Source organism: Narcine bancroftii, chromosome 3 (assembly GCF_036971445.1).
Source record: "Narcine bancroftii isolate sNarBan1 chromosome 3, sNarBan1.hap1, whole genome shotgun sequence".
NCBI classification, from domain to species: Eukaryota; Metazoa; Chordata; class Chondrichthyes; order Torpediniformes; family Narcinidae; genus Narcine; species Narcine bancroftii.
Genome location: NC_091471.1, coordinates 70,948,691 through 70,975,350, shown reverse-complemented (window position 1 = coordinate 70,975,350; position 26,660 = coordinate 70,948,691). Strand labels below are relative to the sequence as shown.

Sequence of the window (26,660 nt, the reverse complement as noted above, 5' to 3'; positions counted from 1 at the left end):
TACCAATCCATTCCAAGGTCTGCCCCTACACAGTATTTGAGGCAGACAGATGGCTCTATCAGTTCTGGAGGGTCCCTTTTGGTATCGCCAATGGGGTCTTTGTCTTCCAGAGACAGATGGACAAAATGGCCGATGAGTAAGGATTGAAGGCCACCTTCCCTTATCTCGACAACATCACCATTTTTGGACACTCTCTGGAAGACCATGACGCCAACCTCCAGAGGTTTCTCCACACAACCAACTCCAGTAATTGCGTGTTCCGGGTAGGGGGGGGGGAAGGAGTAGACTCCAGTGATCCTCTCTGACACTCTTATGGTCCTGTGGATTGACCTCCAATCCATTGCTCTCCTACCCTCCAGAACACTCTTGATAGAGCTCTTATAGATGGTTGACATAATGGTGGCTGGTAGCCTTGCCTGATTCAGTCTTCACAGGAAATGTTGCGTGTTCTTGATGGGTGAAGAAATATTGAGTGCCAGTGAGAGGAACTTGGTGCTCTCCATTCTCTCTACTACAGAATTGTTGATGTGGAGGGTGGTCATTCCTGGTCCTCCTGAAGTCCACAATCATTGCCTTCGCCTTGTCCACGTTGAGACTCAGGTTGTTACTCTCGCACTAGTTCATGAGATTTTCCACCTCTTCTCTATCGTGTGACTCATCGTTGTTGCTGATGAACCAACTACTGTTGTGTCATCTGCAAACTTGATGACATAGTTGGAGCTGGATCTGGCGATGCAGTTGTGGGTCAGCAGCGTGAACAGGAGTGGACTGAGCATGCAACCGTGAGATGTACTAGTGCTCAGCATGATGGTGCTCCACCTTCTACTACCGACCCAGACAGACTGTGTCTTTCCGTTATGAAGTCCAGCATCCAATTACAGAGAGGGGTGGTGATTCCCCCTTCTTCACCAGTCTTTGGGAATGATTGTATTAATTATCTAGCTGATCAATGAATAGCAACCTGGCATGTGAAGAATTGTTCTCAGATGGGCTACGATGGAGTGAAGCAACAAGGCTCTAACATTATCTGTGGAATGATTTCTTCTATAGATGTATTGAGATGTGTCCAGCATTTCTAGGAGGTGTACTTTGATGTGTTCCGTCACCAGAAGCTCGAAGCATTTCATAATGGTGGAGGTCAATGTCACAGGACAGTAGCCATTGTGGTGTTCTAGGGTTACAAGCACAAATTATTTTAACAATAATGTTAATGATCTAGTCACAAATACTGATGAAACAATATGTTCCTATTTTTATTAATAACATTGAAAGAATTTGTTCCAATTTATTAGAAAAAAACACTGTAACTATAGATATTTTTGTCACCCATTTTTGAAATTACTGACTTGCACTAATTTAAATGTTATAAAATGTTATAAAATAACGCATTTATTTGGAACAATGGTGATCTAATTCTGACCAAGCATATTAATTAATCACTTATAATGACTGTAATCTCTATTACTTTAAACTAACTTCAGCCACATGAAGGCCAAGACCATTTTAAAAAAAAGGTTTACTGCCTCTACTTAGTTGAATTGATCACCAGAATAATTTGATAATAGGTTTACATAAAAATAAAATTAATCAATAGAAAAATGCTGCCGTTATTTGGACAGAATTAGTTCAAGCCAACAAATATCGATTGAACTAGGTAATTTCACAGGTTATGTCACTTAGGTTCCAAGTATATGTTAATTGCCAACATGTGGATGAGAGGCAATTTAATCTTATTACTTATATTTGCTTCTGATATAAATTAGAATTTCTTTGTTGAAATGGCAGAAGTATCCCAGAAAATGGACTGTTTAATAGAAATTTATGGTAATTACTTTAATAGAAATATTCCCTTCCATTTTTAAAAAATAATTTATTAAATATTTTTAAATGCTCAGAACCTTTCATCAGATTGTCATTGTGTATTTGAACCTCAGTACTAGCGCAACATCTAATTGCTCACGGTATATCAAAAGTGTTTCACTTTAACAATCATATTGTGAATATCTTTCCTTTGTTCTGATAAAGGGTCTTTGACCTGAAATGTTAATTCGGTTTTTCTTTCCACAGATGTGGACTGACCTGCTGAGTACTTCCAGTATTTTATTTCTTGATGTTATAACAATTCAATTGCACTAGTGTAATTCTCAGGTGCTCCAGGACAGGTCCTGAAGTCTTTCCAATTTACAGGATATTCAAAACATAGCAGAATATTCTAAATATATCCTTAATAATCATCCAGAGAAGAAGAATACATTTTAAATAATAAAAAGATAGATGGGGCAATCTTAAACTTATAGTGGTATTCTGGGTAAAAATATTTGAGCAGAATGAGCATCACAGCAATTGAGATACACGAGACTGCCTGAATCTGGAACAAACATAACTCCTACAGGAACTCAGCAAGCCAAAGAACACCTGCAAAGAGGAACCTAATGTGGGATCTTGATCTGAACCGCGGATAATTCTTCTGTCTTCAACAGATACACAGGTCTTCCCCTGCTATTCCCTCCCCTCTCTGCTTTCCAAAGGGATCAATCTCTTCTCAATTTCCTCGACAAATCATTTGCTCCCACCAATTACCCCCTTAGTACCAAAAAAGTGCTGTACTTACACCTCCTCTCTCACCACTATTCAGAGCCCCCAATCAATTTTTCAAAGTGAAGCAACATCTCACCTGTGAATCTGTAGGGGTCATTTACTGAATACGGTCATCCTGATGCAGCTTTCTCTACACGGTAGCGTCTGGATGCAGATTGGAAGATTATGTCATTGAGCACCTTTGCTCTGGCTGTTTCAACAGCAAGGACCTTCCAATGGCCAAACATTTTGATTCCACACACCAGTGCCACATTGATATGTCTATCCATGTCCTCATGTACTGCCAAATTGAGGCACATGCAAATTGGAGGAACAATACTTTGTAATCCGCCTCGACTGTCTAAACTAGCAGCTTTGTCCTGGATCATATTGAGTTTGTTGAGAGTAATTAGAGCAGCTCTCATACAGACAAGTAAAGAATATTCCATCATCTCTCAACTGATGCTTTGTTGATGGTTGAAAAAGGGTTTGGTCTGTCAAGAGATAGATCACTTGCCACAGAATACCCACTAGACCTGCTCAAAGACATATTATGTAGAATGCTACATAATATTAAGGGCACTCACTCTCACCTCACCTCTAGAAGACAGCTCTTTGGATGATGTTTAAATTAAGGATTGACTGCTTCATAGGGAAGAGGGCCCATAAACAGAGTCCTAAGATGGCCATGACAAAATAATCACACAAGGCATTTCGAGAGTGAATCAAATGGATTTACTCTTCGTAACCCGCGCAACCTTTTAAAAACCAGAATTATGCATTCAATACACATTGATGTCATCACACAGTGATGCCACATAGCCAGTTCAATGCCTTCTGGGAGTTGTAGTACCACCATAGTTATGCTACCCCCACCCACAGACCCCACAGAAAGGTTTGTCTGTCTTTTAGATGGATGACCTCTGCAATAGACCGTTGGTTGCTGCAGTGGGGAAGACTTGTCCACATGAGCTGGTTTAAGTCTGTCAATAGTGAAAGACTCTGGCTTCCTTCCAATGTCCAAAATACAGGTCGACCTAGTTTGTCTGAGTATCTTATAAGGTCTTTCATAAAGCATCTGCAAAAGATGACCAAGTGTTCTGCTATGGTAAAAACATATTTGCGGTTTTTGAGGTCCTCAGGCACAAAGGAAGAGTGTTCTCCATGCAAAGATAATGGAATAAGGGTCAATTATCCTACAGTTTCCTTTAGCCTGGTCAACAGTTCCTTAGGATCATCGGTGGAGTTGTAATGGTAGGGGACGAACTCCCCTGGAATCGCCAACGGCACCCCATACATGAGCTCTGCAGATGAGGCTTGGAGGTCCTCCTTTGGAGTTGTTCTAATGCCCAATAATACCAAGGGCAGCTCATCAGCCCAGTTCAGGCCCTCTAACTGAGCCATCAAGGCTGACTTGAGATGTTGATGGAATCTTTCCACCATTCTATTGGCCTGGGGATGATAGGCAGTCATATTATTAAATGTTGCACTGAGAAAGTGAGACAAGGCTGTTCCGCAGTGAGGAAGTAAATGGCGGTCCTCTATCCGAAGTAACATGTACCAGTAAACCAAAACAAAACACCCAGGAACTGAGGAATGCCTGAGCACAAATGTCTGCAGTAGCATCTACCATACATATGACCTCGGGCCATCATGTAAACCTGTATATTACCATAAAAAGATAATGGTATCCTCTTGAAACAGGAAGCAGACCAACAATGTCCATGTGGACATGAGCATAACTGCTGGGAAGGCCTGCAGTGGTGTCTTAGTGTGCCGCTGACCTTCTGATTTCTGGCAGGCAATGCAGGACCTCACCATTTGTGTAATGTCTTTTTTAAGACCATGCCACACGAACCTGTCGGAAACCATATGAACGGTGGATCTAATCGATGGATGTGAGAGACCATGCACAGAGTCGAATACTCGCCGGAACTACTGGGTGTGGGTGTCCCATTGATATATCACAAAGAAGTCATTTGCCATTAACTCCAAATTCTACATCCTTCAATTGCAAGTTTATGATTGCAGTCCAATAAGCATTCGTCTCATGGTCGTGTTCTTGGGCCATGGCCAAAGCTGTTTAGTCAATACCTTGATCTATAGATGAAACCTCGAGTGGAGCAGAACAGGACAGTGCATCAGCTCTACATTGTCTTTTCCAGAAATATGTAGTATTTTTATGGAAAATTCTGAAATGAATGATAATTGCCATTGTTGTCGTGCTGACCATGGCTCTGCGTCTTTGGAAAACACAAATGTTAGGGGCTTGTGGTTGGTGTACATAGTAAAATCTTTGTCCTCCAAAAATAATGAAAGTGTTGAATAGACAAGTAAATGGCCAAAAGCTCCTTATCAAAAGCATTGTATTTCTTCTCAGCTTCATGAATATGGCGGCTGAAGAATGCTAACAGTTTCCATTGCCCGTTGACATATTGATGACGTGCACCTCCTACGGCCATACTGGAAGTGTTTGTAGAAAGGCTGCATTTAAAACTGGGTAGCTGAGCATAGTGGCATGAGTCAGCAAATCTTTGGTCTTCAAGAAGTCCAATGGATGATTCTGGCATTTCCAGACTGTAAATTGAAAAGAAGCTTCATGATATGAGCTGCTCCTGGAAGAAACCGACAGTAAAAATTTACCATTCCCAAGAATTCCTGAAGTCTTTTAAACATAGCAGGTCTTGAATACATGGTCATGGCCTCAACTTTGGATGGCAGTGGAGTCATGTCTTCCTGAATAAACCTATGTCCAAAGAAATCAATAGTTTCTTCTCCAAAAATGCATTTATCTGGATTTATGATCAGTTCAAATCCTTAAAGATGAATAAAAAGTGTACAAAAATGTTCCAAATGTTCCTCCTTATCTGCACTGCCCACTAAAATGTCATCGAGGTAAATGAAAACATTGGTCATACCCCGTTCTAAAGCATCCATCATCTGTTGAAATTATTGAGCAGCATTCTTTAATCCAAATAGCATTTGTAAAAATTCAAACAAAGCAAATGGAATAATATTTGCTGTTTTTGGAATGTCTTCTGGCTCAACCAATACTTGTTGATAGCTATACATCATCTATTTTCAAGAAGATCTTTGGTCCATGCAAATTATCTGATAAATCCTGAATATGAGGTATTGGATAATGATAATGGTGGCATTGTTAACCTGTCACCTGAAAAGTGGCAAAGCAGCAGGTATGGATGGAATCCCCCCAGAAGTCTGGAAGGCTGGTGGCAAAACTCTGCATGCCAAACTGCATGAGTTTTTCAAGCTTTGTTGGGACCAAGGTAAACTGCCTCAGGATCTTCGTGATGCCACCATCATCACCCTGTACAAAAACAAAGGCGAGAAATCAGACTGCTCAAACTACAGGGGAATCACGTTGCTCTCCATTGCAGGCAAAATCTTCGCTAGGATTCTACTAAATAGAATAATACCTAGTGTCGCTGAGAATATTCTCCCAGAATCACAGTGCGGCTTTCGCGCAAACAGAGGAACCACTGACATGGTCTTTGCCCTCAGACAGCTCCAAGAAAAGTGCAGAGAACAAAACAAAGGACTCTACATCACCTTTGTTGACCTCACCAAAGCCTTCGACATCGTGAGCAGGAAAGGGCTTTGGCAAATACTAGAGCGCATCGGATGTCCCCCAAAGTTCCTCAACATGATTATCCAACTGCACGAAAACCAACAAGGTCGGGTCAGATACAGCAATGAGCTCTCTGAACCCTTCTCCATTAACAATGGCGTGAAGCAAGGCTGTGTTCTCGCACCAACCCTCTTTTCAATCTTCTTCAGCATGATGCTGAACCAAGCCATGAAAGACCCCAACAATGAAGACGCTGTTTACATCCGGTACCGCACGGATGGCAGTCTCTTCAATCTGAGGCGCCTGCAAGCTCACACCAAGACACAAGAGAAACTTGTCCGTGAACTACTCTTTGCAGATGATGCCGCTTTAGTTGCCCATTCAGAGCCAGCTCTTCAGCGCTTGACGTCCTGCTTTGCGGAAACTGCCAAAATGTTTGGCCTGGAAGTCAGCCTGAAGAAAACTGAGGTCCTCCATCAGCCAGCTCCCCACCATGACTACCAGCCCCCCCACATCTCCATCGGGCACACAAAACTCAAAACGGTCAACCAGTTTACCTATCTCGGCTGCACCATTTCATCAGATGCAAGGATCGACAATGAGATAGACAACAGACTCGCCAAGGCAAATAGCGCCATTGGAAGACTACACAAAAGAGTCTGGAAAAACAACCAACTGAAAAACCTCACAAAGATAAGCGTATACAGAGCCGTTGTCATACCCACACTCCTGTTCGGCTCCGAATCATGGGTCCTCTACCGGCACCACCTACGGCTCCTAGAACGCTTCCACCAGCGTTGTCTCCGCTCCATCCTCAACATCCATTGGAGCGCTCACACCCCTAACGTCGAGGTACTCGAGATGGCAGAGGTCGACAGCATCGAGTCCACGCTGCTGAAGATCCAGCTGCGCTGGATGGGTCACGTCTCCAGAATGGAGGACCATCGCCTTCCCAAGATCGTATTATATGGCGAGCTCTCCACTGGCCACCGTGACAGAGGTGCACCAAAGAAAAGGTACAAGGACTGCCTAAAGAAATCTCTTGGTGCCTGCCACATTGACCACCGCCAGTGGGCTGATAACGCCTCAAACCGTGCATCTTGGCGCCTCACAGTTTGGCGGGCAGCAGCCTCCTTTGAAGAAGACCGCAGAGCCCACCTCACTGACAAAAGGCAAAGGAGGAAAAACCCAACACCCAACCCCAACCAACCAATTTTCCCTTGCAACCGCTGCAATCGTGTCTGCCTGTCCCGCATCGGACTGGTCAGCCACAAACGAGCCTGCAGCTGACGTGGACTTTTTACCCCCTCCATAAATCTTCGTCCGCGAAGCCAAGCCAAAGAAAAGTAATCTCCACATGGCCGCCAACCTCCATTCTGTTTTGGGACCACATGTAATGGAAATGCCCAGGGACTGTCAGACTTATGAATTATGCCTAGTTCCTCCATCTTGGCAAACTCATCTTTAGCTAACGGCAGCTTCTCTGGAGGCAAGTGACATGCTTTAGCATGGATAGGAGAGCTCTTAGTACAAATGCGGTGAGTAACACCGTGCTTTGCAGTGGAGGCAGAAAATTGTAGAGTAGTAACTCCGGGACATCTTCCAACAGCTTGGAGAATTCATCTACTGGTTTAACTAATGTTTGAAGGCTCAGAGCAGTGGTATAGGTGTCTGCCAAAGGAATGGACTGAAAAGTAGTTCCATCTATTAGCCGGCACCCTTTTAAATCGACAAGGAATGAATGAGCCAGAAGAAAATCTTCACGAAGCAAAGGTCAGGTTACTGCTGCTATAATAAATGGCCAAGTGTAAAGTGATTCTCGAACTTGACATTCATCCTCCTGGTGCCAAAGGTCAGAATGTTGGAACTGTTAACTGCTTGTAGTTGCAGGTCTGAGGTAGGATGGCATGTGTTAAAACCAGTGTGTGGAAATATACTAACTTCTGATGCCACATCCACCAGAAATTTTCACTGGGACAACTGGTCCCATGCATACAATAGGCTTGCTGGTTTCTTGCCAGCCACCTCAGCCCTTACTGACAGTTGGTTTGGGCGTTTCCTGCAAATGAGCAGGGTGAAAGGCACTTCCGGGCATTTACTCCCCAACATTTGTGAAAATAACACCAAGACGAGGTGTCAACAGGCTGCTTGCTTGTTTTGGGGAACTGCCTGCTTGTGGGGAGTGATATGCTAAGAGCACTAGAGTGTGTTACGGGGGTCAATATTGGAGGGGTTGGTTCCACAGGCTTATCTTTCCTTGATGTGCTTTTTAGCCATCCATAGTATGTCTGCCTCCACTGCTACAGCCTTTGGGTCTTCAAATGAACACTTGGATAAGAAGAGCTTAATATCATCTGGCCTTCACTCTAAAAAGAGCTGCTTGAATAACATATTGGGCCTTTTGGCCCCTGCCAAAAACAGCATTTCATCTATTAGTTCTGAAGGGGCATTGTCTCCCAATCCATTGAGATGTAGTAGCTTGGCTGTCCTTTCCCTATGAAACATATCATCTACCTGTAATAAAAGTGCTTTTAAAGCATCATACTTGCTGGTACGTGGTGGATCCCTTAGGAAGTCACCGACCGTCTTAGCGACAGCCTGGTCCAGGGCTCTGACAAGATGATAATAATGAGTGGTATCCAATTTGACTTTCCGAAGGTGAAATTGTGCTTCAGACTGTGGGAACCACAGTTCAAAAAAGTGGTAGCTCACAGCAACGGCTGCAGAGTCCATGTTTGTCCAAAAATACGTTTTTAGACTTTTCGGGGTCACCAATTGTGGCCACTGGAATAACAAACGTCATGACGAAATAACAACACAAGGCATTTTTAGAGTGAATCAAATGGATTTACTCTTCATCACCCACGCAACCTTTTAGAAATCAGAATCATGTACTCAACACGCGCTGATGTCACATGGCCGGTTTGATGCCTTCTAGGAGTTGTAGTTCTGCCATAGTGCCTCTACACCATGCCACAAAAGTTCACAGGGCTTTCTTCCCTTTGGAATATCTCTGGCCTGTGTTGCACCATTGTTAGAAACTTGTACCAGTTCTTGAACTGGAACACAATAGGTTTGCATGGCAGGTTCTGAACAGGATTCTCAATACTAAAGTGCATCATGGCCATCCCCAACTCTTGGACCTGAATGACAGGGGTGTTGCTTCTGCAGAGTTATTGGGTACAATGTTTATGGGAAAGAAGGGCTCCAAAGCTTGGAGCTGACATGTCACTCAAGGCTGCAATGAATTGAAATGAAAATGTAGAGATGGCTTTTTTATCCATGAAACAACTCATTAATATATAAAATTATGGATCTCAAGCAACACTAACATGTTAAAGTAACATTTGGGATCTAATGTTCTGTTTCTGAGTACAACAGTGTTACCTACCAATAAGTAGGACAAGGGAAGAAGAGAAATCTACATTTGGCATTTTTTATGAATCAATGATTTATAGTCCTTTCTTTGCCCAAATGGCTCTGAACTCCTTTTTTGGTATCTTGGTGCTTGGTCCATTCTGTTTCCTGGGATGTGGAGAGAGAGTTTGTGCTTATTAGCTGTGATCGTTCAGCCACGATCCTAATGAAAGGCAGAGCAAGTTCAAGTGGCCAGATGATCTGCTGCTACACCTATATTTTGTGCTCTTGTATTCATCAGTCAGCCTCCCCATTATTCTCCACTGAGTTCCATCTTGGAAAAGGCAACAAATGGGGCCAAATCCCACATCAGTTCCAACTGCAGCATGTGCATACACTCTTAGCCAAAGTCGAGCTGACAGTTCTCCTGCCTTGTTAAAAAATAAGTTATAAGTTCTAAGTTTTAATGTTTTGGCTATATTCACGTTTATGGGATTTATCATTTAATAAAATCAAACCTATAGAATTGTGATAAATAATTCAAGAGTTCCCAAAATGAATGACAAGGTAATAGCACAAACAAGAATAAAATAGAAATCCTCCACTTATTAAATGAAATGATTCCATATGTATATGATCTTTCCAGACTAGACCATCGCTTTTTTGGCCATATAATTTATCTAATTTTATTTATTTCTAAGGATGGTTGTTTGGTATTTGAACCTGCTAAAAATGCTTTCTTGGATTCAATGGATCAGTCATTTCCATATGCTGTCTAACCATTTTTTAATAACGGTTGATTCATCCTGTCCTGGATCTACTTGTAATGAACTCAAGAGTAACAAAATCATGCATTTATCTAGTTAAATTATCCTGAAGCAATTATCAAACAAAACTTGTCATGGATAGACACTACATGAGACATTACGACAGACGACCAAAAATGTTATTTGCACACTCAAATTTAGTTATCACTAACGAGGCTGGCATTTATTGTTCATCTCTAATTAATCTGAGGGAACTGGTGGTGAGCTGACACCTTGAACAGCTGCAGTGCTACTTCTGATGGTCATACCTAATAACAGTGCGGGAAGCAGTTCCAGGATTTTGATTCAGTAATGAAAAGGGAACAGTGATATGTTACAGGACAGTATAAAATCTCGAGCCAAATTTTTAGTTAACTTTCCATATCCTTATTGGAAGTTTTCCAAGTTTGTGAGGTACTGTTGTGGAAGCTGTGGTAGTTTAAAAAATTATATTTGTGGATTGTGTGTTCCGCAGCCATGGTGGTGGAGGGAATGAATGTTTAGAGTCATGTGTGCGCTTACAGTAAACTGCTCTGCCCTAGACGGTGTAGATTTTCTAAAGTGCTGACGGGGCTGCACTCATTCAGGCCAGTGGTCAATATTGCAGCAAATTTCTATTTGTGCTTTGCAGGGTTAAAAAGGAATTTGGGTGCTCAGTGACTTCTGCAGATATCCAACCACTGTCCAGCTAAGTTTTTAGTCATTGAAATGTTGGTTATGCATCTTTATCCTTGCTGCATAAAGTACACTGTCTTGCTGGGTTTCACCAGCAATGTGAATTTACAATGTGAATTTACTTCAATAATGGTGTCTGCAGACTTTTGTGCTTTACTGGATAAATCCCTGGATTTATAGACATCTCTAATGTGAGGTATTGGCTGCCTTATCAGTAGGAGAGTTAATTAATGCTCCTCAGAGGCTCACTAGAAGACCTAGGTCATGTTGTAGGTGGCAGAAATTATCGAGGATAATGTGATTGAAATAATGGATTCGGCTCCAGCGTTCCCATAGCCTAAGCAACTGGACAGATGTCAGTCCACACCATAAGCAAACTGAGCTCCAGATCGAACCCTGCAACACAATCAGTTCCTGGGGCTACTCAGGAGCCCCTTCAGCTCCCAAATCCTTTCGCATCATGGTTCTGATACCTGATACCCTTTCAGCCAGTCTTGAGCTAGTCTCAAGCAGTCTGCAGCCTGGCTTGACTCCTTTGACTGCAAGTCGCCAGCAGTCCGCAGCCTTCATGGGTTCCTTGCCTTGAGTTGCTAACAGCCCGCCGCCTGTGTGTTCTTCAGCTGCAGAGCCCCTCAGTGGTCTGCTGCCATGGTCACTTCCTCTGCTTCTCCTTCTCAAATGGGGGCTGTAGGGTAATGTATCTGACTCTACCACTATCTAGCAACTCGATCCATATGCCCACCATCTCTCTCATCCCTTCCAAATCACTTCACTCCCCCCACCTTTATGCCCTCTTTTCATAGATTCTCCTACTCTGGGAAACAGACAGTCACTATTCACCTCACTCCTCATTTTATAAACATCAATCAGAAACTCTCTCAGTCGCCTACTGTCTAAAGCACAATTCCAATTTCCAGTTTCTCACATTGACTCAACTTCCCTAATCCGGGCAATCACTTTGTAAATCGCTTCTGTGCTCTTTCCATCTTCTTATCGCTAGGTGAGCAAAATTACACACATTCCAAGTTCTATCTCCCCATGATTTGTTTAACTTCAACATCACATCCAAGTACTTGTATTTAATGTGCTGACTGATGAAGGCAAGCATCCCAAATGCTCTCTTCATTACACTGCCTACCTTTGCTGCCATTTTTAAAGAACTATAGTATGTATCTGCACTGTGGGCCCTTCTGCTCACTAGAACACTAACAGAGTAAGTCCTGCCCTGGTTCGACTTACCCAAATGCAGCACCTTGCAATTCTTTAAATTGAACAGAATCTGTCATTCTTTAGCTTTGTTCCTCCTCAGATCTTAATCCAGTAGCAAACCGAGGTAACCTTCTTCACTACCACTATAGCACATCATGTCATCAACAAACTTACTAACCTTGCCACAAACATCTTTGTTCAAATAATTTATGTATATTATGAAATAGCAAGGGACACTGATCCCTGAGGCACTTCACTGATCATGGTCCACCAGTCTGAAAAGTGACTCTTTCTGACTGCTCTCTGATACCTGTCACTAGTCAATTTTTTGAAATCCATTTGGCTAGCTGGCCTTTTATCCCTTGTTCCCTAACTTTCAATAACTATTTACAATGTGGGACCTTATCAAATGCTTTATTAAAATAAAAAAAAAAATACCTACTGCCTTCTCCTCATCTACCCATTTTTTCACCACTTTAAAAATTTCTACAATAAGACATAATTTCTCCATGTACAAATTAACGTATCATTAATATTCCTCTGGCCATCCAAATGTCAATACATTCTGTATCTCATGATTATCTCCAGCAATTTCCCTACCACTGACATCAGACCAACAATTCTGTAATTGCCCTGAATATCCTTATAGCCTTTTCTAAATAATGGCATCACATTTTCCGTCTTCCAAACTTCTGGAACTTCTCCTATCCTCAGTGATAAGTTAAAATGTTTGTCAAGACCCCAACAATTTCCTTCCTACTTTCCCACCATGTTCTGGATGCACCTGGTCCAGACCCAGAGATATATCTAAGGCTGCTGACACTGCTTGACTACTGGTTAAGAGATAGGTTCTGCTTAACCTTTTCCACAGTAAACACAAAATATTCATTTAAGATCTTCCCCAGCTCCTCTGGCTCTACACATAAATGCCCATCTGATCCTTAAGGGGAGCTATTCTTCCCATTGTGACCCTTTTGTTCTTAATATGTAATTTTTTTGGATTCCCTCTTTCAATGTCTGCCAAAACCATCTCAAAACCTCTTTCAGCCATCCTTTCTTTCCCTTTTCACTATGCTCATAAATTCCTCAGGGGATTCCCTTGAACCTTGACTATCTGATGTATGCCCCATTTCACTTTCTTATCTTTGCCATTATATCTCTTGTTAACAAATATTATAATACCTTGTGATTCCGGCCCTTTGCCCTACTTGGAACACGTTCATACAGGACCTTACTACACTCTTAAATGTCTTCCATTTGACAGTCATGCTCTTATTCTCCAACATTTGCCTCCAGTTCACTATTACAAACTCTTGCCTCATCATATTGAAATCGTCCTTGCCCCAATTTAGGCTTCTAATTTGAAGACAAGTGTTTTCCTTTTTCCTACCTGTCTTAAATTTAATACAATTGTGCTCACTGACCGCAAAATGTTCCCCTAGCAATACATCAGTTACCTGGCCTGCTTAATTCCTCAGTACAAGGTGCAATATTCTCCCTACCTTAGTAAATCTATCCACAGTTTTGAGTGTTCTCCTGCACCACTTAACAAAATTCAGTCCAACCAACCCCCTAACATTTTAGTATTCCCATTTCACCTATATTAATAGCCTTGCTATTTTTACTGTCCTCAGTAATCTCACTATATATTTGATTGAGGGAGCAGTTGTTATTGGAACAGGCTGAGTCAGATTGGTAAGGCTTTGGCTCAACAGGCTTCAGTGAGAACAGGTAAGAGGCGAGGGATAGTAGGAGTTGAAGTCAGAAAGAGTCACCTTTTTCAAGGAACAAAAAGAATTCAGCAGGTAGGGACAGGTAAGGCAGGTTTCGGATATCATTTATTTTTCCTCTTGTCATAGACAGTGGGAATGGAAGTCAAGGCGAGGAAAGCTCCTCTTGCAGAATGTGGGTTGTATGGAAGCCAGCAGTATCCCTGATGACTTCATCTACGAGAGGTACATCCAGCTGCAGCTCTTGACAAGCTGAGTTAAGGAATTGCAGGTGGAATTGGATGAACTCTAGATAATTTGGGAGGTAAAGGGGGTGGTAAACAGGAGTTACGTACTTTTGTCGCCTGTCCTGTCTCCCCTAAAAGGAGATCCAGAATTGCATTCTCTCTACTTCTACACATTGACTTAGAAAATGTTTCTGAACACATTTGACAAACTCCAGGCCATCCAGCCCTTTTACAATATTGGGAGTCCCAGTCAATATGTGGAAAATTAAAATCTCCTACTATCACAAACTTATGTTTCCTGTAACTGTCTGCTATCCCTCGATAGATTTGCTCCTCTAATTCTTGCTGACTATTGGGCAGTTAATAATACACCCCATGAGTGTGGTCATAGCTTTCCCATTCCCCAGCTCCACCCGTATAGCCTCAGTAGTCAAGCCGTCTGATCTGTCCTGTCTGAGCACAACTGTGATATTTTCCCTGACAAGCAATGTCACTTCATCTCTTTTCATCCTTTCATTCTATTGCATCTAAAGCAATGGAAGCCCAGAACACTGAGCAGCCAGTCCTGCCCCTCCTGCAACCAATTTTCATGAATGGCCACAATATCATAATCCGTGTGCTAATCCGTGCTCTCAGTTCATCTGTCCTCCCTCCTCCACCATGACTTTAGTGAACTGAATTTGAAAATGGCTAGATAGAAGAACCCAGAGAGTAGTGGTGTATGATTTGCTTCTCAGACTGGAGGCCTGTGACTAGTGGTGTGCCTGAGGGATCGGTGCTGGTACCATTGTTGTTTGTCATCTATATCAATAATCGGATGATAATGTGGTAAATTGAATCAACAAGTTTGCAGATGACACTAAGAATGGAGGCATCGTGGACAGCAAGGAAGGATTTCAAAACTTGCAGAGGGATCTACACCAGCTGGAAAAATGGGATGAAAAATGGAAGAGGGAATTTAATGCAGAAAATTGTGAGGTGTTGCATTTTAGAAGGATAAACGAAGAAAAGACATATACTGTAAATAGCAGGGCACTGAGGTGTGTGGTAGAATAGAGGAATCTGGGAATACAGATACATAATTCCCTGAAAGAGGCATCACAGGTGGATAGGGTTGTCAAAAGATATTTTGGCATATTGGCCTTCATAAATCAAAGTTTTGAGTGTACGAGTAGGGATATTAGGGTAAACTTGTATAAGACAATGGTGAGGCCAAATTTGGAGTATTGTGTGCAACTTTGCTCACCCATCTACAGGTCAATATGATTGAAAAAGTGCAGAGAAGATTTACTTGGATGTTGCCTGGACTTCAGGAACTGAGTTACCAGGAAAGGTTAAACAGGTTAGGACTTTATTCCTTGGAGCATAGAAGAATGAACAGAGATTTGATAGAGTATTTAAAATTATGAGTGGGACAGACAGAGTAAATGTAGATAGGCTTTTTCCACTGAGGGTAGGTGAGATACAAACTGGAGGACATGGGTTAAGAGTGAAAGGGGAAAAGTTTAGGGGGAACATGAGGGGGAACTTCTTCACATGGAGAGTGGTGAGAGTGTGGAATGAGCTGCCAGCCAAGGTAGTGAATATGGGCTCAATTTTAACATTTAAGAAGAATTTGGATAGGTACTTAGATTGGAGAGATATGAAGGGCCATGGACTGAGTGCAGGTCAATAAGATTAGGTAAATAAAAATATGGTTCAGCACTAACCAGAAGGACTGAAGTGTTCTATAGTTCCCCTGAACATTCTTGGTCCCCCTTCAAACACCTTCGTTATGGCTACATTATCCCAATGTTCTGTAATTATCATGGCCTCACCTTATCCACTTTCCCATCAGACGTCTTGCATTAATATGAACACAAAATGTACCTGTCTTACCTCAATGCTCATCCACTATCATGTTCTTCTTCAATGCATTTCCTTTCCATAATCCTGAACCCTTCCAGCAATTTTGTCTCCATCTTGGATTCTATCTCCCCTTTCCGACTAGGTTGAGGAAATTAAAGTTGGATCTTATATTGAAAAAGACTTATTCACATTGTTAACGTAAAATTTAAAGCAATGAAAGGGGAAATGAAGGAAGGATTAAAGAAAGTTAAATCTGAGATTAATGCTGAAATTAAGGAGAATGAAAGAAGAAACTGATAAAATATTAGATATGGTAAACAAAATGAAGAAGAAATGAGAGAAAATGGAAGAAACAATTACTAAAATGCAAGATAATGTAATGAAGATGGGGTGAATAATGTGGAAGATACAACTAATGGTTTAATTACAGCAAATGAAAAACTTTCTGATAAAGTGGATAGCTTGGAGAATTTTAGCAGAAGAAATAATATTAAAATAGTGGGTCTGTCAGAAGGGAAAAAACACAGATGAAGTTTGTATTTTTCAAGATTGGATTCCTAAAATCCATTTATAGAATAAGATCGAAAATGAGAGAGCTCATAGGGTCCTGTGACCTAAACCCTCTCTGAATCAGAAACCACATTCCATATTAATAAAGTTTCTGCGTTATCAAGATAGAGAGAAGATTTTGAGTTTGCAGTGAAAAGCGTAAAGGAATAACAAAGTCCTTTGTTTTACCTTGATTTGAGTGAGAATTTGTTGAACAGAGGAAAGAATTTAATACTGCTAAGAAGATGTTATATGGAAAAAGTTACAATTTTGTTCATCGATACCTGGCTACTTTGAAGATCTTTGTTCCTGGACAAACTTTGCTCAAGCGGAAGATTATGTTCAGAGACTTCCTCAAGCTCTACCCTTAATTACCTGATGCAATAAATTAGTTCTTTCTATCTTTTATCTTGATTTCCTAAATGAGGTGGAAGAATTTGGTGATTTATTTCTTCCTTTATATTAATCAATTGAATTGAGTGATTAAATCTTATATATTGAATACACTGAGGGAGTTGGGAGGAGTAGGAGGTGTTGGTTTCTGTGAGATTATGTGTGTGTTTGTGACCTTGGTTACAACCCATAAAATGGATGGAATTAGTGTTGCTTTAGTCAACACTTGTTGGGAGGGGTTTTCTTTGTGTTGTTGTAGGTACAATTGCGTATACATATATGTGTAATATATCTGTATCATCGTTTTTAATTTTCTGTTTCTTTTGGATTGCTGGAGGAGGTGCGTGCAGATGCATAGATTCTTGTTGGATTATGAGGAAGTTTGTGGGACGGAGTGAGGGAGAGGGATTAATTAATATTTAGTTTGATGAGTAAAGTAATTAAGTTTGTAAATTTTAATGTTTATGGGTTAAATGGGGCAATAAAGAGAAAAAATGTTAACATATATTAAAAAGTTGGGAATAGATATAGCTTTTTTTTACAAGAAATACATTTAACTGAAAAAAGAACATTGGGAAGGATGTGTGATGTCCTCTTAATTTAATTCTCAAGCAAATGGAGTAGCATTTTTGATAAAAATTCTTCCTATTAAGGTTCAAAATATTATTACAGGTAGAAATGTAATGATACATTGTTAAAATTTTTGGAAATATGGACACTTGAATTTATATGCTCCAAATATTAATGATGAGATATTTATTCAAGATACTTTTTTAAATGTAGCAGAGGGACATGAATATATTTTAAAAAGAGGGGATTTTAATTTTTGTTTAGAATCTTTGTTAGATAGATCTACTCAAGTAACAACAAGAATGAAAACTGCTAAAGCTCCACTGGGTCTGATGAGAGATTTGAATTTGATTGATGTATGGAGGAGAATTCCTCCTAGAGAGAAAAATTATTAATTTCATTATAGGTTTGATTCTTATTCTAGAATTGATTTATTTGTGGTTTTGGCTCATATGCATGCTCGGAATCATGAAACAGATCATAAGCCAAGGATTTTATCTGATCATTCACCTTTGTTAATGACTATGGAAATGCTTGATAAAGAGAAGTCAAAATATAGCTGGAGATTAAATTCTCTGTTGTTGAAAAGGAAAGATTTTTGTGACTTTGTTTCAAATCATACAAATTTGAATTTGAAAAATGATACATTTATTAAATGCATGCTTATTTGTGATGGAAAATTATGTTTTACATTTAAAATAAAAAAAAAAGATTATATGAGAGAAGCAGATCGATTAGAAAAAGAAATTACAGTCTTATAAAAATGATCATCAAAAGTCGGTTTCTGAAGATAAAAACAGACAATTGGTTAATACAAATCTTCATTACAAATCTACATAGCAAACTTATAGGACCGATAAACTTATTATTAGGATGAGGCAAAGATATTATGAATTTGGTGAGAGATTGCATGAAGTTTTGGCTTGGCAGTTAAAAGTGGAGCAAACTTTGAGAATAATTAATGCAATTAAAAAAGGATACAAACATAATTACATATAAACCTCAAGAAATAAATTAATCATTTAGGTATTTTTATATGAAATTATATACTTCAGAATCTTTAGGAGATGAAACTAAAATAAATGATTATTTATAACAGATAATATTGCCTAGATTAAGTTTAGAAGAACAAGCTGAATTTGATGCACTGTTTACTGAGGCAGAAGTAAGAGAAACAATGAATTCTTTACATAGTAATAATTCTCCAGGAGAAGACGATTTCCCATCTGAACTTTATAAAGAATCTAAGGATGTATTAATTCCTATATTTATGCATATATTTGATCAAGCTTCACAAAGTTCTACTCTTCCAGAATAATTTTCGATGGCAATAATTACTCTGATTCCTAAAAAAGATAGAGTTCCTTTGAAACCTTCATTGTATAGACATATCATTATTAAATGTAAATTATAAAAGAGTAGCAAATGTTTTGGCAAATAGAAAGACTAATTTGTTACCTAAATTAATTAATATGGATCAGACAGGGTTTGTTTAAAAAAAGACAATCTTTGGAAAATTTAGCTATATTGCTTAGCATAATCCATTTAATGCAAAAAAGAGGTGGCCTGAGTGTTTCAGTGGCTTTCGATGCAGAAAAGGTGTTTGTTAGATTAGAATGGGATTTTTTGTTTAAGGTATGGATATGGATTATTTTTTTTAAATTGGGTTAAAATATTATATCATAGTCCTAAAGCTAGAGTAACAAATGGGCAGGTATTTATGCCATTTAACTTAACAAGATTGTGTGGACAAGGATGTCCCTTGTCACCAGTTTTAATTTTTTTTAGCTATAGAACTGTTTGAAACATAGAAACATAGAAACATAGAAGATAGGAGCAGGTGTAGATCATTCGACCCTTCGAGCCTGCTCCGCCATTCAATGAGATCACGGCTGATCTTAAAGTTCAGTACCCCATCCCCGCCTTCTCTCCGTAACCATTAATACCCTTATACTGAAGAAATATATCTAATTCCCTCTTAAATATATTTAATGAACCTGCCTCTACTGCCCTCTGTGGCAATGAATTCCACAGATTCACCACCCTCTGGGTAAAGAAATTCCTCCTCATCTCGGTCCTAAATGGTTTGCCTATTATCCTCAAACCATGGCCCCGGGTTCTGGACTCCCCCACCATTGGAAACATCCGTTCCACATCCATTCTGTCCAGTCCTGCCAGAATTTTATATGTCTCTATGAGATTCCCTCTCAATCTTCTAAACTCCAGCGAGTACAATCCCAATTTGCGCAATCTTTCCTCATAAGTTATTCCTGCCATTCCAGGTATCAGCCTGGTGAATCGCCTCTGCACTCCCTCCATTGCAAGAACATCCTTCCTTAGATAAGGTGACCAAAACTGCACACAATACTCCAGGTGGGGTCTCACCAAGGCCCTGTACAGCTGCAGTAAGGTATCCTTGTTCCTATACTCCAACCCTCTTGATATGAAGGCCAACATACCATTTGCCTTTTTAACCGCCTGCTGTACCTGCATGCTCGCCTTCAGAGACTGGTGTACAAGTACCCCTAGGTCTCTCTGCACTTCCCCATCTCTTAATCTATTGCCATTCAAATAGTAATCTGCCCTCCGGTTTGTATTACCAAAGTGGATAACCTCACACTTATCCACATTGTAGTGCATTTGCCATGTATCTGCCCAGTCCCTCAATTTATCCAAATCACACTGGAGCTTCCTGACCCCCTCTTCCATGCACACAACCCCTCCTAGCTTAGTGTTATCTGCAAATTTGGAGATATTACATCCAATCCCCTCATCCAGATCATTAATGTAAATTGTGAACAGCTGGGGTCCAAGTACAGATCCCTGTGGCACCCCACTGGTCACTGCCTGCCACTCAGAAAATGAGCCATTTATCCCAACTCACTGTCTTCTACCTGCCAGCCAGTTCTCAATCCACATCAATACTTTGCCCCCAATCCCATGAGCCTTGATTTTGTAAGCCAGTCGTTTATGCGGGACCTTATCGAAGGCCTTTTGGAAGTCCAGGTACACCACATCCACTGGCTCTCCCCCATCTATTTTACCTGTCACCATCTCAAAGAATTCCAATAGATTTGTCAAGCACGATTTACCTTTTGTAAATCCATGTTGACTCTGTCCGATCCCTTCTCTGCTAGTCATATGCTCCGCTATTACATCCTTAATAATGGATTCCATCATTTTCCCCACTACTGATGTAAGGCTCACCGGCCTATAATTCCCCGCTTTTTCTCTACCCCCCTTTTAAAATAGTGGGGTAACATTAGCTACCCTCCAATCTATGGGTACTGATCCTGAGTCAATCGAGTTCTGGAAAATAATTCTTAAAGCATCTGCTATCTGAATGGCCACTTCCTTGAGTACCCTAGGATGTAGATTATCAGGCCCTTGGCATTTATCTGCCTTCAATCCCATCAATTTCCCCAAGACCATGTCCTTAGAGATACTGATTTCTTTTAGTTCCTCCCTTGCATTAGTCTCTATGTTTCCCAACATCCTTGGGAGGTTATTTGTATCCTCTCTTGTAAAAACAGAACTAAAGTAAGAATTTAATTGGTCTGCCATTTCCTTATTCCCTATTATATATTCCCCTGATTCCGACTGCAAAGGACCTACTCTGGATTTCACCAATCTTTTCCTCTTGACATATTTATAAAAGCTTTTGCAGTCGGTTTTTATATTTGCCGCAAGCTTACTTTCGTAATTTATTTTTGCTCTCTTGATTAATCCCTTTGTCCTCCTTTGCTGCATCTTGAACTGCTCCCAGTCTTCGGTTGCGGTACTTTTTTTGGCCAATTGATATGCTCTCTCTTTGGACCCAATGCTGTCTCTAATTTCCCTTGTTATCCACGGTTGAGTCACCTTTTTTGGTTTATTTTTATGCCAAACCGGTATAAACGATTTTTGCAATTTCTCCATTAGATCTTTGAATGCTTTCCATTGTCTATCCACCATCAATGATAATTCGATTGGATTTAGGGTATGTCAAGAGGAACACAAAAACAGTTTATTTGCAGATGGTGTTTTAATATATTTGACTGAACCAGAGTCATCTTTACGTAGATTGTTTGCCCAACTGGAAGCATATGGGAAAATTTCAGGTTATAAAATAAATTGGGATGAAAGTGAAATTATGCCTTTGAGAGTAGTTGATTATAGTAGGTGTCAGAGAGATATGCAGTTTAAATGGCCAAAGGAATGAGGAAGATTTTTAAAAATGGATAATTTTACCCATAACTTGGAAGGGTGAATTTTATCAAGATGAATTTGCTTCAAATGATACAGTATCTTTTCAGATGTTACCAATATTAACACCTCAAAATTTTTTTCAATAATTAAATTTTAAAATAAGGAAATTTCTTTGGAAAGGTAAACTGGCAAGAGTTTCTATAGTATAGTTAATGTGGAAATATGAATTAGGAGGACTACAGCTCACCAATTTTAAGAATTGTTATTGAGCGGCACAAATGAGATTCCTTGCTTTTTTATTTGAAAATGTAAAACCAGCGTGGAATAACATAGAACTGAACAAAATTGGAGAAAAGCAATCAGAAGAATTTATATGTAAGTGGGAATCAAAATTGTTGCTTGCTGATAAAGACACAGCACTACTGAAGCATTTACTCAATGTTTTGAATAAAATTAATAGAGATATTGGTGGAGGTTCTTTATCAGCTAAAATGTCATTGATTAATCTTCTTTTGGTCTTTTCAAGAGATAATCAATTCTTAAATACATGGTATCATAAAGGAATTATTAATCTGGAAGACTGTTATGACAGAGGACAATTAATGCTGTTTAAACAATTGAGGAACAAATATGATATACCACAAACTACTCTCTTGTTTCTTATTTTCAATTAAGAGCGCATTTGAGAGATAAATTAGGACCAGCAATGTCTTTGCCTAATTGTACTGAGGTAGAGCTTCTTATCAGGAGAATGTCAACAAATTTATTTGTTTAATATATTCATTATTGTAAGTAGGAACTCCTAAATTAGGATTGTATAGATCTAAATAGGGATGGGAAACAAATTTGGGAAAATTTATGTAGAGATTCTATGACACTAATGCTATGAATGTAAGGTACAGGTTAGTTCAATACCATTTTTTACATCAATTATATCTTAGACCACAGAAATTGGATAGATTGATATCAGCTTTAGATGTGGTGAGATTGTAGGATCTTTCATACCTTCAACAAGGTCTTGCCCAAATATGAGACCTTTAAGTAATTTTTTACAAGAAGTTGCAGGAAATGTTTTTCCATTAAATCCTAGTCTGTTTTACATTAGGAAATAATGAAGGTACAAGTCCTAAATTTAAATGATAATTTTATCAATTGAAATTTTAAAAATTAACATTAGCGGTGTGAGAAAATGTATTGCAATTACTTGTAAATTGGAAATATCTTTAACATTGCCAAAGTGGCACGCTGAAATTCAAAGCTGCATCCCTTTGGAAAAAAAAATACTTACAATCTAAGAAATAAATATTCTATGTTTTCACAAATTTGGTGCCTGTCTACTCAGGTAATGGGATTAAATTTATAGTGATCTCATTTGTGCCCCTTTGGACCTGCAGAATCCTTCCCTAAATGTTTGTGTTAGAACTGATAAGTTGCACTGCACAACATCTCTCTTCAATCCAAGATGCTTTGTTACTTTTTCTATCTTTTTCTACATTTTTTTTTCTCTTCTCTTTTTTTGGGGTGGTTGGTTGGGTGGGAGGGAGAGGTTTTGGGGTGGGTTGAAAACAATCATGTATGTAATCAATTTGTTCTTTTTTAATATCTGTAAGTATGAAGTATGAAATAAAATATTTTTAAAAACTGATCACTGCTAGTGCCTTGCTGTGTCTAATGGTCCTATTCTTCATCACCTTCATCACTGAAAACAAATTGAACAGTTTGACTATCTCCTGAATTCCTCCTATGCTTTAATGTGTTACAATCTGATCTTTCTACGGCGTTCACTATATAACGGATGAGCTACTGCTTGAAGGTCCATGCCACTTTTGTGATTTGGCCAAATATGCAAGGCCACAAAAGCATGTTGTGAATCCATTTAAGTAATGACAAAAAAAGACTTCCCCTGACAACCAATCTCCAGTTGGTCTCTTTAAGTTAAGCAGTTGTGGCAGCTCTCTCTCTCCAGCCCCTGCCATCCGATCCCCTGACAAAATTGCCCTTCGGTTGTGGTTCTCATCATCTTGATTCCCCCACCAATTTCAGTCCTTCCTGTGACCTAGGTCCAGATTGATGACTTACCAGTTGTCCTTCAAATATTTGCAGGGCTCTGAAATGGCAAAAAAAGCCTTGAGTTCACTAAGTTTTCTGCTGCACAATTGCAGTGATCATCAACAACTCATGCGCTGACTAATCATTCTGATCTGCTAAACCTGGATTTTCAGGGTCCTCACAATTTCGAAGCTATTGAACCTGATTGATGGAATACTTTAAGGGACCCACATGGATGAGAAATTTGGCTGCTTAATAGAGATGAAAGCTGCAAATTGTACTGAAACAGGTCAAACAATTCCTCTGCAAACTTGGCTTCATTCAAATTTCAAAGTTCAGATTTATTGTCACCAAGTACAACCCTGAGATTTCTTTCCCTGCGGGCCAGGCAGAATTCCTACTTATTGGAAGTAAAGCAAAACTGAACTCAAGAAAAGAGAGAACTGTAAGCAAAGAAAGAAATGTAAACAAACTGACGGTGCGATACAGAAAATAAATATTCAATAAAAGATTATGAGCAAAGTAACAGTTCTTTAATGAGTTTCTGATTGAGTTTGTCATTGAGGAGTCTAATGATGGAGGGGTAGCAGCTGTTCCTGAACCTATACTGCTTTCCTGATGGCAGCAGCAGCAAGAACAGAATGTGTGCTGGGTGGTGTGAGGCTCTTTGATGATTGCTGCTACACTCCAATGGCAGCAGTCCCTATAGATGTATTCACTAATGAGGAGGGCTTCACTTGTAATGTCCTGAGCTGTGCCCACTACCTTTCAGAGGGCTTTATGCATAGGGGTATTGGTGTTCCTATACCAGACAATGATACCCCCAGTCAGCACACTTTCTACCACACATCTGTAAAAATTTGTCAGGATTTCTGATGTCATACCAAACCTCTCCAAATTCTGATGAAGTAGAGGCACTAATGTGGTTTCTTTATGATGCCATTAGCCTGTTAGTTCTAAGAAAGATCCTCATGCCATGTAATAAAACAGATAGTTGAAGATTTGCCTTCAGCAGAAATTTCCTGGTGCAACTTACTGTCAGAGGAAAAAGAAGCAAAAGACAATCCCTTTAGAGTCACTGAGTGTCTGTGGATTCACCACAGCCTCTGCAGCCACACAGCCTTCTGTTCAAACCATCAGTTACCTGAGCTCCAGATCCAAACTTCGGACACAATCAGGAAGCCTTCAACACCAGGCCAATTGGGAACCCCTTTCACTCTCAGCACCCTCTTGCATCCCGGTTCAGATACTTGGTACCTCTTCAGCCAGTCTCGAGTCAGTCTTCATCAGTTTGTAACTGAGTGAGAGTCTTTTGACTGCAAGTCACCAGCAGCTCACAGTCTGCATTGGTTCCTCTCTGTTATGTCTCTGTGTTACTCAGGAGGCTTCTTTCTTTATTTAGAGATGCAATATTAAAATAATAAAAGAGACTTTTACTTACTGATGCCTTCCACCATCTCAGCAAGCTGTTCACACACACACTTACATACGACCCACAGTCGTGCACCATAAGAAGGGTGCATTCTTACAAGGTTCAAAATAGTTCACATTATCCTGACTCTAAAACATCCCTCCTTCTCAAGATAAAGAAAAAAATAGTGTTCTTCATCAATTTCTTTCCAGTGGAACTTAAGTAACTCAGTTTATTTACACAACTATAGTTCTTATCGATAGTGCTCTGGTGGCAGTATGTTGCTTCATCATCTTATGGATTTGGCTGCGTCTGTTGGGCTCTGTGTTGCTGCTACACATGTAGGTGATATGGCTTGTTGTGCTTCACCAGACAACTGCTGTGTTGATGTTTCGGTATTAGTGGTTGTGGTCTCTTCACTTGATACCTCACTTGATATTGGTGTTGCAGACTTTGCTGGTATTAAAGCTTTCTGCTTCATCACATCTTGTGACAGCTGGATGTGAATTCTGTTCCTTCTCAGCTGATTGCCAGAGTCTGTCTCAACAATGTATGATCTTGGTGTCTCAGCTTCTCTGATGACCTTTGCTGGGGTCCATGTTTTCAACATCATCTCTTGAATATTCACTTGCTGCCCTCTGAAGAGTTCTGGCAATGTTTGTGCACATTTGTTATAATGCTGGCGTCCTTCTTCTTGCTTGACAGCTTGGTTTCCTCCTGGTCTTCTGAAGGATGTATTTTACTTGGCAGAGTTGTTTTATATCTCTTGCCATATAGAAATTCCGCTGGGGAATTTATGTCAGCCCTTACAGGTGTTGCTCGTAATGACAGAAGAGCTAGGTATCGGTCTTCTTTTGTTTCGTGACACTTACTAGTGTGTGTTTCACAGTTTACTCTTGTCTTTCAATGAACCCATGACCTTTGGGGTAGTAGGGGGATGATGTAATGATAACAAACCCAAACTCTGCAGCCAGCTTTCTGAATTCTTGTGACGTGAACTGTGTTCCATTGTCACATATTACTTGCTCAGGTATTCCTTGTTTAGCAAAGTCTTCTCATTTCTGAGGTGATAGTTGACTCTTTCAGGTCATTCATCCTTTTGATGAATGGAAATTAGTGTAGTAACAAGCTACTATTAAATACCACTCTTGATTCTCAGTGAACAGTCTGCTCCCACTGTGTGCCATGGCCTGGCTGGTACTTCTATGGAAATAATTTCCTCTTCTTGTTGTATGTTTCAGTTGATTTTTTTGGATATCTTCTTCATCTGGATCTCATAATAGATAGAGATCAATTGAAACTCCTGGCAGCTATCCAGACCTAGAATTGCTGGTCCATCTGCATCTACCACATAGAATGAACAGAGGATGTTCTTTCCCTTATGGCAGCCACTGATCTTAGCTACCCCTAGCTGCTTGATCATGGGTCCACCATAGGCCATTAATGTGACATTTGCAGTTTCCAATGCACCTTTTTTTGGAT

General features: G+C 40.0%; 2 long non-coding RNA genes across 2 annotated transcripts in view; one reads left to right on the top strand and one right to left on the bottom strand.

Annotated features, from left to right (window-relative positions):
* Positions 1–26,660, top strand: part of LOC138757242 (uncharacterized) — a 1,106,005-nt gene that overhangs the window by 484,563 nt on the left and 594,782 nt on the right. The gene's annotated exons all lie outside the window — the stretch shown is intronic.
* Positions 1–26,660, bottom strand: part of LOC138756135 (uncharacterized) — a 62,152-nt gene that overhangs the window by 821 nt on the left and 34,671 nt on the right. The gene's annotated exons all lie outside the window — the stretch shown is intronic.